Here is a 9871-nt window from a genome sequence, read left to right on the forward strand (position 1 = left end):
GCCTGGGGCAGAGCAACTCTGCCTCGGGCTTCCTGTAGTCAGCCGCTGGTCAGTTTCAGCAGCGGCTGACTTGGGGGCGCCTGGGGCAGAGCAGCTGGGGTGCTCCTGGGTTGCTCCAGTTGCGTGGCTCCTCGGCTCTACTGGAGCAACCCAGCAGCACCCCAGCTGCTCTGCCCCAGGCATCCTGATTCAGCCACTGCTGAAACTGACCAGCAGTGGCTGAATCAGGACGCCTGGGGCAGAGCAGCTGGGGTGCTGCCGGGTTGGTCCGGAGCGGCGCTGCGGGACCAACCCGGCAGCCCCCAGCTGCTCTACCCCGGGGTAGGCAAGAAAAGCCTGGTCTGCTGGGGGGGGGGCACTAGCTGCACCCCCGGCCCCCAGCAGACTAGGGGGACAGGAACAAAGCCGCGGAGCACGCCCGCAGTGGGACAGCTCAAGCGCGCTTGGGCTGTCCCCCTGCGGGCGTGCTCAGCGGCTTAGCTCTCCGTCTCCCTGGTCTGCAGGGAGACGGGGAGCAAAGCCTTGGAGCACGCCTGCAGCGGGACAGCCCGGCTTTGCTCCTGTTCAGGCAGCGGCTTTGCTCGGGTGTCCCTGGTCTGCTGGGGGTGTCCAGTGGCTTTGCTGGACCCCCCCAGCAGACCAGGGGGACAGGAGCAAAGCCGCCCCAGGGAGACCTAGGGAGACCCAGCGAGACCAGGAAGACCAGGGAGACCGGGAGAAGCTTTTCTCACCCCGGAGGACACGGGTGGCGATCCACCGCCCGTGAGCTCCGGGGCGAGAAAAGCCCTGTTCGTAAGTGCTGATCCAACATAAGTTGGATCTGCATAAGTCGGGGACTGCCTGTATGTGTTATGTGAAGCCCTGGAGAAAGCTCCTCTTTCAGCTCAGTGTCAATCTGAACAGAGCCAGTTGGAATATCATTATGCAAAAATCTGGCCTTCTTTTCTGTTTGTGAAGCATTCATACCTCGATTGTGATTTGTTATTCATGAGTATCTGCTAAAAACGCTGCACGATCAAATTTCAGCCTAGCAGCTGTTTGCAACCTATTGCAAGTGGTTGCCTCCTGAAGGCTGCTCTAAATTATGCCAGCTGCCAACTTCTCCATGGGGCTATCCTACTGCCAGAATACAGAGCTGCATGGCCAAACCTCTTCATCATGATCCTACCCCCTCTGCTGGAGACTGCTGTGGCATCCCTCACTTTTACATAAGGGAAATTCTCTGGTTGCTAGTTGAATCAGCTTCCTGACTGCACTGAGCCATCAGAATGGTACAAAGGGACAGAATTTAACTGAGGATCCAACTTTGGTTCTAATAAATAAATAAATAAATAAATAAATAAATAAATAAGCCAGTTAATTATTCATTAACACTAAAAGTGTCAATTTTTCAGAAAGATTTCTTCAGTGCTACCCAGGTGGTATTTTCATCTAATGTAGGATCTGCACCTTCAACCAAGTGTGGCATTAACTGGGAACAAACATGAGCATCACTGAGCCTTGGCAGAGAATGAGGCATATCGTGCATAACTCTGATAGCTGGCAGATTATTAGCATCCTACATCAGAATAATCAATCAGCCATTCCATTTTTGTATGTTTTCCATTTACACTCCTCCACTACAAATAGATGTAGAAAAATCAGTACCAATGTGTCCAGGACAAGCCGTCAGGGATGAGCGTTACTTGGTAATTTGCATCATAATCAGCCTCTCTTCTTTTGCTGCTGAATCTTTGCTGACAACTTATTTTCAGCATTGAAATTCAGCTTAGGATCATTTCAAAACAAGTGGAGCAATTTCCCTCAAATGATGCCTACTGCTGCTGAGAGTGGGTGTGTGTTTTGGGGACATGCAAGTGGGCAGTTATCTGGTTTCCAAACTGGGAAGCAAAGGAGGATGGATATCATAAAGAGTTCTGTGTAATCAATGGGAATTTAATGCTTTGCTCAGCCCATTCCTGCTTTTTCAGCTGCAAGAAAAGCTCATCTCAGGCCATGTCTTCACATGCTGTGCCATGCCAGAGAGTGATCTTCTGGTGTTCAATATAGCGGGTCTAGTTAAGACCTGCTAAATTGAATGCTGAGAGGAGCCCCAGTCAGCACCAGTATTCCTGGCAGTAGTGAGGAGTAAGGGAAGCCAACCAGAGCATTTGCTCCCGTCAGCCTCCCTCAGTGAAGATGGCACCGAGCTTGGATTAAAGTAAGCTGGCTCCAGCTACATTATTTTCATAGATGGAGTTGCGCACCTTATCCCAACCTTCCAGGTCTAATGTAGACCTGGCCTCAGATGCATCCCAAACAGAAGCAACACAAAAGCCAATCTGACAATTTGCTTAGTGGACTAGGGGCTTTTGTAGGAGGCTTTATTGCCAAACAACAGGAGTATTGTATGTCTTAACTGGCTTTGGAGCCCCACCAGTGAAATTTAAATGTACCATAATATTAGCTATGATATGTTGCTGTTTCTTTAAGATACTATAAGGGCTGGGGCCAACACACAGGGTGAGCTCATTTTCACCCATACGTGTGAGAGGTAATTGGATGACAGGGGTAAAAACTGGGCTGGGATCAGAATCAGAATCCAGTGCTGCTGTTTATGCAAATCAGGGTTTGTGGCACTGTGTACATAGCATGAAATCCTAAACCCACCACAGGTCTGAAGACACTGGCTGAGTGAAATGCCCCCCATCCAATTTATGAAAATTGGCTTATGAATATCCATGTGCATAAAAGGGATGTAAGCAAATAGTTGGCTGGAGTATCAACTATTGTTCCCGCATACATAGCCTCTCTGCATCATCAGTAGCCTCAAACAGGGGCTCCTAGACTCAGCAAGAGTCAGGACTGAGCAATCCAGGTTCTTGCTGATCTGGGACACTGCCCACTGGCTCTTACTACATTTAAAATGCAGAGCCACATCTCTGCTCAGTCCTGGCTTGAGCCAGCTCCTGGAGCTACCCCTGCTATGGTTTTGCATTGGATCAACTACACGATTAGTTAGATAATCACAATTTAACATCTTTAATGCATAACCTGAAGATGCTTGAGACCAGGTGGGGAACCGTTTTTGTGTGTATGTGTGGGGTCACTGACCCACAGAAAAATCAGTTGGGGGCTGTACAGAAGTGAGAAGCCACTTGGGGTGTGGGAGGGAGGGTGCAGGAGTGGGTTGTGGGAGAGAGAGCTGGGTGGCAGGAAGGCTGCAGGAGCTGCCTAGGAATGGGGGGGTTAGGATGGGAGGTGGAGTGCAAGAATGGAAGCATGGGATGTGAGGGCGGGGAAGGGCAGAGCTAGAGAACCAGCACAGGCTCCCTGACGCTGGGGGGAACTCCAAGCCTTGGGGGTCAGATCCAGAGAAGCTGGGGGTAAATGCATCCAGTCCCTGGGCTTTAGATCCTCTACCTCTGCTTTAGACAAAATGTGTCATATAACATACAATTTTTAAAGCTACGATCTGATGAATGTGTCTAGTCTGTTTTTGGGCATCTATCATTCTTGCATGTGAAATTAGCAAGAAGTGAAGTGTGGCTCAGTTTATAATTTCAAATGTACTAAGGAAGGCCAATACTGATATGCCAAGAGAAGTAATGGCCCGGTGCTCAAGGTAACACTCTGTTAATGGTTTTGTTTTTCCCATAAACCCGGATTATGGTTGGTCATGCCAGGACAAGTGGCTAGATGCCAGGAGGTCATGACTTACACCCAAAATGCCTGCTGAAAACGTCTAAGACCAAAGAGGGGGAAGGATTGGGCCCAGGCTAGGAGCTGTCTATCTTGTGAAAGAGATGTTTAAAACAAATGTTAGGGTAAGAATTTCCATTTATCAACTTTCTTAGTGGATTAAGATTAGCTGGCATATTTTGTTTACTTTGGCTCAGTAACTTTGATCTATCTGTTTTCACTTGCAATTATTTAATTTTTGTACTTAATAAATCACTTTTGTTTATTATCAAGCCCGGTATAAATAATTGTAGTGGGATGGGGGAAGGAGCAACCACTGTGTGTATCTACTGTCATTGATAAAGAAGGAGACATTTTAAGCTTTTTCTATCTAAAAATTATATACAGAGGAAGATGGATTTATTTGGGTTTTGGTCCCCTTTGGAACTATGTTCCTGGGTGCTGTTGCAACTTACACACTTAGGCTATGTCTACACTGCAGAGCTTTTGCGTAAAAACGGCCATTTTTGAGCAAAACTCATGGAGCTTCCACACTACAAGCGCATTTTTGCACAAGAAAAAGTACAGTAGATCATCAGAAGACAGGGCTTTTTACACAAGAGTTATTCCTCTTTCTGTGAGGAATAAGCCTTTTTGTGCAAGAGCTCTTGAGCAAAAAGATGTGTGTGGATGGGCAAGAGCGGGTTTTTGCACAAGATCTGGCGTGCTGGAAAAAGCACATGAATTCTGGTGGACATTCCATACACCTCATCACAGCTCCATAGTTCCTGTCTGTTAGCCCCCTCCTTAAAAGTGCAGGGCCCCTGGATAAGCCTCGTGGAAGGAAGCTGATCCCAGACGGCAGCGCCTCACTATGCAGCTCTCCCTGGATGAGGCATGTCTGCCCCTGAGGCCTCCTACAATCCCCCTAGCCTTCATCAGGGGTCACAGGACCCACTTAGGGACACCAAGAGGCGCGCACACTCCTGGACTGGTCCGGAGGCCAAAGCTCCCCTGGAGCTGTGCAGACAGGAAGAGACCTTGCAGGATCACCGGGCCCAGAGGAGAAATGTGGAGATCTTTGGCTGGATGATGCAGGCCTTGGCCGAGTGTGGACACCCACTCTGGACCTATGAACAGGTCTGGAGTAAGGTTAAAGAACTGAGGCTCGCATATGTCCATGCCAGCAAGTTCTTGAGGGCAGGTCCCCACACCTGCCCCTACTTCAGGGAGCTCCATGCCATCCTCAGGGATGTAGGGGATGAATCCCCATTTACTCTGGTGGACTTTGGGCTGCAGACCCCTGAAGTGAGCCAGTCAGAGCAGGAGCAGGAGGGCAAGGGCCAGCTGGCCCTCAAAATGGAGGAGGAGGCAGAGGAGCAGAGAGGCACAGTGATCCTGTCTTTGGAGCCAATGCCCGGAAGCCAGGATATCTCCCAGGACTCTTCAGATGCCTAGGAGGGATCCTCGGGTGAGTGGTCTCTTTGGCACTCACTTCAGAGGGTGGGGGAGGTGGGTGCATAGGGGATGGGGGTTGAGTGTCACTTGGGCTGCTCCGGCTGGACATCCGTGCTGTGGTCCATGCACGTACAATCTTGTGCAGCATTATTGTGTGGCACGTGGATGCAGCAGGCAGTCCCTGAGCACTCCTGGGATCCTACTGGCCACACGTCCTGCTACAGGAGTGGGAGGGGAGATGCCGGCTGAAAACCGGCTAGCCACAAGGGCGCAGGCCCAACCCCACACACACTGAGGAGTGCCACACAGTACGCAGCCATGCCTGCCCATGAGAGACAGCAGCTGCTCCCATAGAAAGTGCTGCGAACTGCCCCTGTGTGTGCAGCCCCCAGGGAGCCACAGGTTGCTCCCGGCTCCTCTGACACCCCTGAGGGAATCCCACTGTGGCCAGACACTTCCCTGGGCTGCTTCTCTGTGGGCTGGAGTGGGGGAGAGCGGGGAAGCAGGCAGCCTGGTCCTCTGGGCCGCAGACTATTGGTCACTATTCATGGAGGAGGGCACGGCCTCAGGGACAGTGTCTGCAGGGATGACTGACCGCCTCTCCCTCCTGTGTGTTCTCCACAGCCAGACCAGCCGGGAGTGAGGGGCCAGCCAGTCCACTGCTGCCACCTGCCACAGCCCAGGGACCACGAAGGCACACTAGGGTCTTGCATCAGCTCGTGTGGTGCCATGTCACTGCCATAGAGAGGATGGAGCAGATGCTGGCCCACAATGTCTGCTCTGACCTCGCGTGGCAGCAACATGCCTGGGGACAGTACCTGGAGCGACGTGAGCGCATGTGCAATATAATGGCGAGCATGGGGGCACACATGGCCCATGCTGCTCCTCCTGGCTCCCCTCCTTTTGCCCCCCTCCTATGCCCAGCCCCCCTTCTCCTGCTCCCTGTCCTGGCCACCTCCCTGTGCTCCCTGCATCCACCCATCCACAACCCCGACAAGGCCCCCCGCACCCAAAGTGGCACAAGCAGCCACCCCTCATAGTTATGAGTCCCCCTCCCAGTTTACAGCCCCCTCCCCCACCCACCTTTCGTGATGTTCAAGAAAAACAGTTTATGTTTGGTTGCAAAAAACATTGTTTATTGGGAAGTCAGGGGAGGGGAGAAGGGACCGGTTGAAGGGGAAGGGATGGGGCCACAAGGCAAGGGCCCCTTGGCAGGACACTCTGGGGCCAGTTACTGGGGTACTTGCAAGAACCTCTCCTTCAGGGCCTCCTGGATGCACACCCCAGCCTGCTGGGCCTGCCAGATGGCAGCTGACCGGGGTTGCTGGAATGCACAGTCCTTGTGGCTGGCATCTGCCCCCAACCTGGGAGGAAGGCCTCTCCCTTTCTCTCCACAATGTTGTGGAGGACACAACACGCCGCGATCACTTTGGGGATGTTGTGCTCCCCCATGCTGAGGTGGGTGAGCAGGCAACGGAAGCATGCCTTGAGATGGCCGAAGGCGCACTCGACCTGGTTCCTGGCCCGGTTCAAGTGGACATTAAATTGTTCCCTGCTGGGGTCCAGGTGTCCGGTGTAGGGCTTCATGAGCCACACCACGAGGGGTAAGCCACATCCCCCAGGATGCACAGTGGCATCTGCACATCCCCAACCACAAATTCTCGGTGGGAGACAAATGTGCCCGCCTTCAGCCTAAGGAACAGGCTGGCGTTTCGAAAGCTGCAGGCGTCGTGTGCCCTACCAGACCACCCAACAAAAATGTCTGTGAAGTGCCCCCGGTGGTTGACCAAGGCCTGCAGCACCATTGAAAAGTAGCCCTTGTGATTGATGAAGCAGGCTGCTCAATGGTCTGGTGCTCAGATGGGGATATGAGTCCCATCGATGGCTTCCCCACAGTTGGGGAACCCCAGAGCAGTGAATGCAGCCTTGGTCATGTCCAGGTCTTGCAGACGGATGACCCTCTGCAGCAGGATGGAGTTGATGGCCCTCACCACCTGCAGATGGACACAGAGAAACACAGAAAACATCAGAGAATGCGAGAGAGGGGGGTATGTGAGCCCTTGGGCGGTGCCTGCCTCCCTCCAATGCCCTCTCTCCCCAAAATCCTCTGGAGTCCCTCCATGAGGCTACCCCCCCAGCCGCAGAGTTGTGTGAGGGTGGGATGGCACAAGCCCCCAGGGGACGGGGCTTCCTCCCCCCCCCCCCAGCCAGGACTCTTTCCTCCTCCTGTGCAGGGACTGCAGCCCCAGAGGGCCTTATCTACATGAGGAAGGCCCTGATGGTGGACTTGCCCACACCAAACTGGTTGCCCACAGACAGACAGCTGTCCAGGGTGGCCGTTTCCAGAGGGCGATGATGACCCTCTTCTCCAGGGGCATGGCGGGCTGCAGATGGGTGTCTTGTCTCTGAAGGCCAGGGGCAAGCCAAGCACACAGCTCCAGGAACGTCTCCTTCCTCATGCAGAAGTTCTGGAGCTACTGCTGGTTGTCCCACCACTCCATCACTAGCTGGTCCCACCAGTCAGAACTGGTGTCCAATCTCCAGAACCACCTCTCCACGGTGGGCTGCAGTTGCAACAGTGTAGCCACCATACCCAGGGAGAGGGACTCCACATTGAGTTTGGAGTCAAGCTCATGCAGGCACAGCATAGCACTGTGCAGCAGCTGCTGCACAAACTGCAGCATGGCCGTATGGGGCCAGGACATGCCCAGGGGCATCTCTGGCTCCATGACACAAAATGGAAAAGCTGTGACATCCAAAGAAGCTCAGGCACTGTTAGCAACCACAGCAGGCACTGCTAGCAGCTTTGCTGTCCCTAAAGAGATCCACAAGCAGGCAGTAGCAGCAGAGAAATGGCTGTCCATGAGGGTCCCTTTAAGCGTGTGTTTCTACAGGGCTCCAGTGCCAGAACTTGGAAGCAACTGGTGACCTTTTGCCCTGCCTGAAGTGGTTCCAGGTGGCTTTTTGTGCAAGAGCGTCCATGCAGTGTGGACACGCTTTTGAACAAGAACTTTTTGTGGAAGCTCTCTCCTGCAAAACAGTTCTTGTGCAAGAAGCCTTCAGTAGTCCCTGTGTGGTTCACTGTAGTGGCACTTACACCACTTAGAGCGAGAAATAAGAGCAAGGGAGCTCTACAGCCTAAACTGAGAGCTAGCTGGCTTTATAGTTCAAGCTATAGAGCCGTGGTCCCCAACACGGTGCCCGCGGGGGCATTTGAATGCACCCGCCAGGTGCTCGGGGCTGGCCTGGCCCCGGGCACATGGTGCATGGGCGCTTGCGGGGGGGGGGGGCGCGCTTGGCGGGGGGGAGCGCCAGCCCCGGGTGCGCGGCACTTACAGGGGGAGCGCCGGCCCCGGGCACGCGGCGGGGGGGGGCGCCGGCCCCAGGCGCGCAGCACTTGAGGGTGGGGGCCCTGCCCCCGGGCGCGTGGCTATGGGGGGGCCCTGCCCCCAGGCATGCGGCTGGGGGGGGCCGCCCCCGGGCACGCACGTGTCCCCGCCCCCTGGTGCCCGGCGGGCGAACGGCCACGCCCCCTGGCACCCGACAACCTGAAAAGGTTGGGGACCACTGCTATAGAGGCTCCTATATTAAGCTCCAGAAGTCCCAGGTTCAAATTTACCCAGTGGTGGTTACACTGTAATTGGCCTTATAGTTGAGCCCACCTAGAGCTGAGCTGGTTCAGTGTCAGTGTTGCCCTGCTGGGGGGCTGTGACCCCAACTCTCTGTCTTGGCTGGGGGGAGATCAGAGCCCCTGGCCCAGTAGTACAGGGTGATGGTGTGCCCCAAAGGGGTGGGGTTAGTGGCATGACTAGCATGCAGTTTCAAGACCCCTCTGATTGAACCCATCACAGTGAGAGCCTGGCAGAGATGTGCAAGGGCCCGGGGAAGAGAATTTCTCCCTCAAGTCATGTAAGCAGCTGCTTGGTTGCTGCCCCAGCCTAATTTCCCTTACACCTTGCTAGAGTGAGGAAGATCCACAGCATCTATTGTCACCCCCTGGGTTTCCTTAGTGCTTCACAATCAGCTTGCTGCTTCCCCAGAAAATACATGGAGGACAGCTCTTCAGGGAATGAATTATGCTGTTGTGACCTTTCTCACATCCAATTCCACTGCTAGCAGCAATTCCACTGCCTAGGGACCCTATGTGGCTTCAGGACATGAGACTGGCTCTACCCCTTTCAGAAGAAGCTTCCTCTTTGCATAGAGGGTGCCCTCTGACAGGTGCTATCTATCATGGGCCAGATCCTCAGCTGGAGAAAATCATTGCAGATCCATTGAAGTCAGTGAAGCTACACTGCTTTACACCAGCTGGCCCCACAAGATTGTACCACATATACTTTCAGTTGGGCTTAGAGATGGGGCTTACACCAGCACAGTCCCTGTTCATCAAGGCACATTTCACAGAGTGCAGCTGTGAGGCAAGTACTAACAGCTGCTTGCTGCTGAGTCAATGTGTCCTGGCATGAAAAGTGTTAACAGACGCTCAGTGCAGATGCACTTTCCACAGTGAGAAATAAGCGGTGACATTTGGAACTTATCTTGCTTTAGTTTAGGCTGCTTCTCAGGGAAATATTGAAGGTTTTTGTTGTTGTTGCTTATTAAAAACCTTGATATATTAGAAGAATGTACAGAAATTGCCTAAAAAGGCAAAGCTGGTTAAGCAGTTCCTTCACTCTGGCCTTGGCATCTTATTCAGAAATATCCAACCATTCAATAATCCTTCTAACCCATCCCTTTAATCCTTGCATTGGGA

The sequence above is a fragment of the Pelodiscus sinensis genome, chromosome 15 (genome assembly GCF_049634645.1).
Source record: "Pelodiscus sinensis isolate JC-2024 chromosome 15, ASM4963464v1, whole genome shotgun sequence".
NCBI classification, from domain to species: domain Eukaryota; kingdom Metazoa; phylum Chordata; order Testudines; family Trionychidae; genus Pelodiscus; species Pelodiscus sinensis.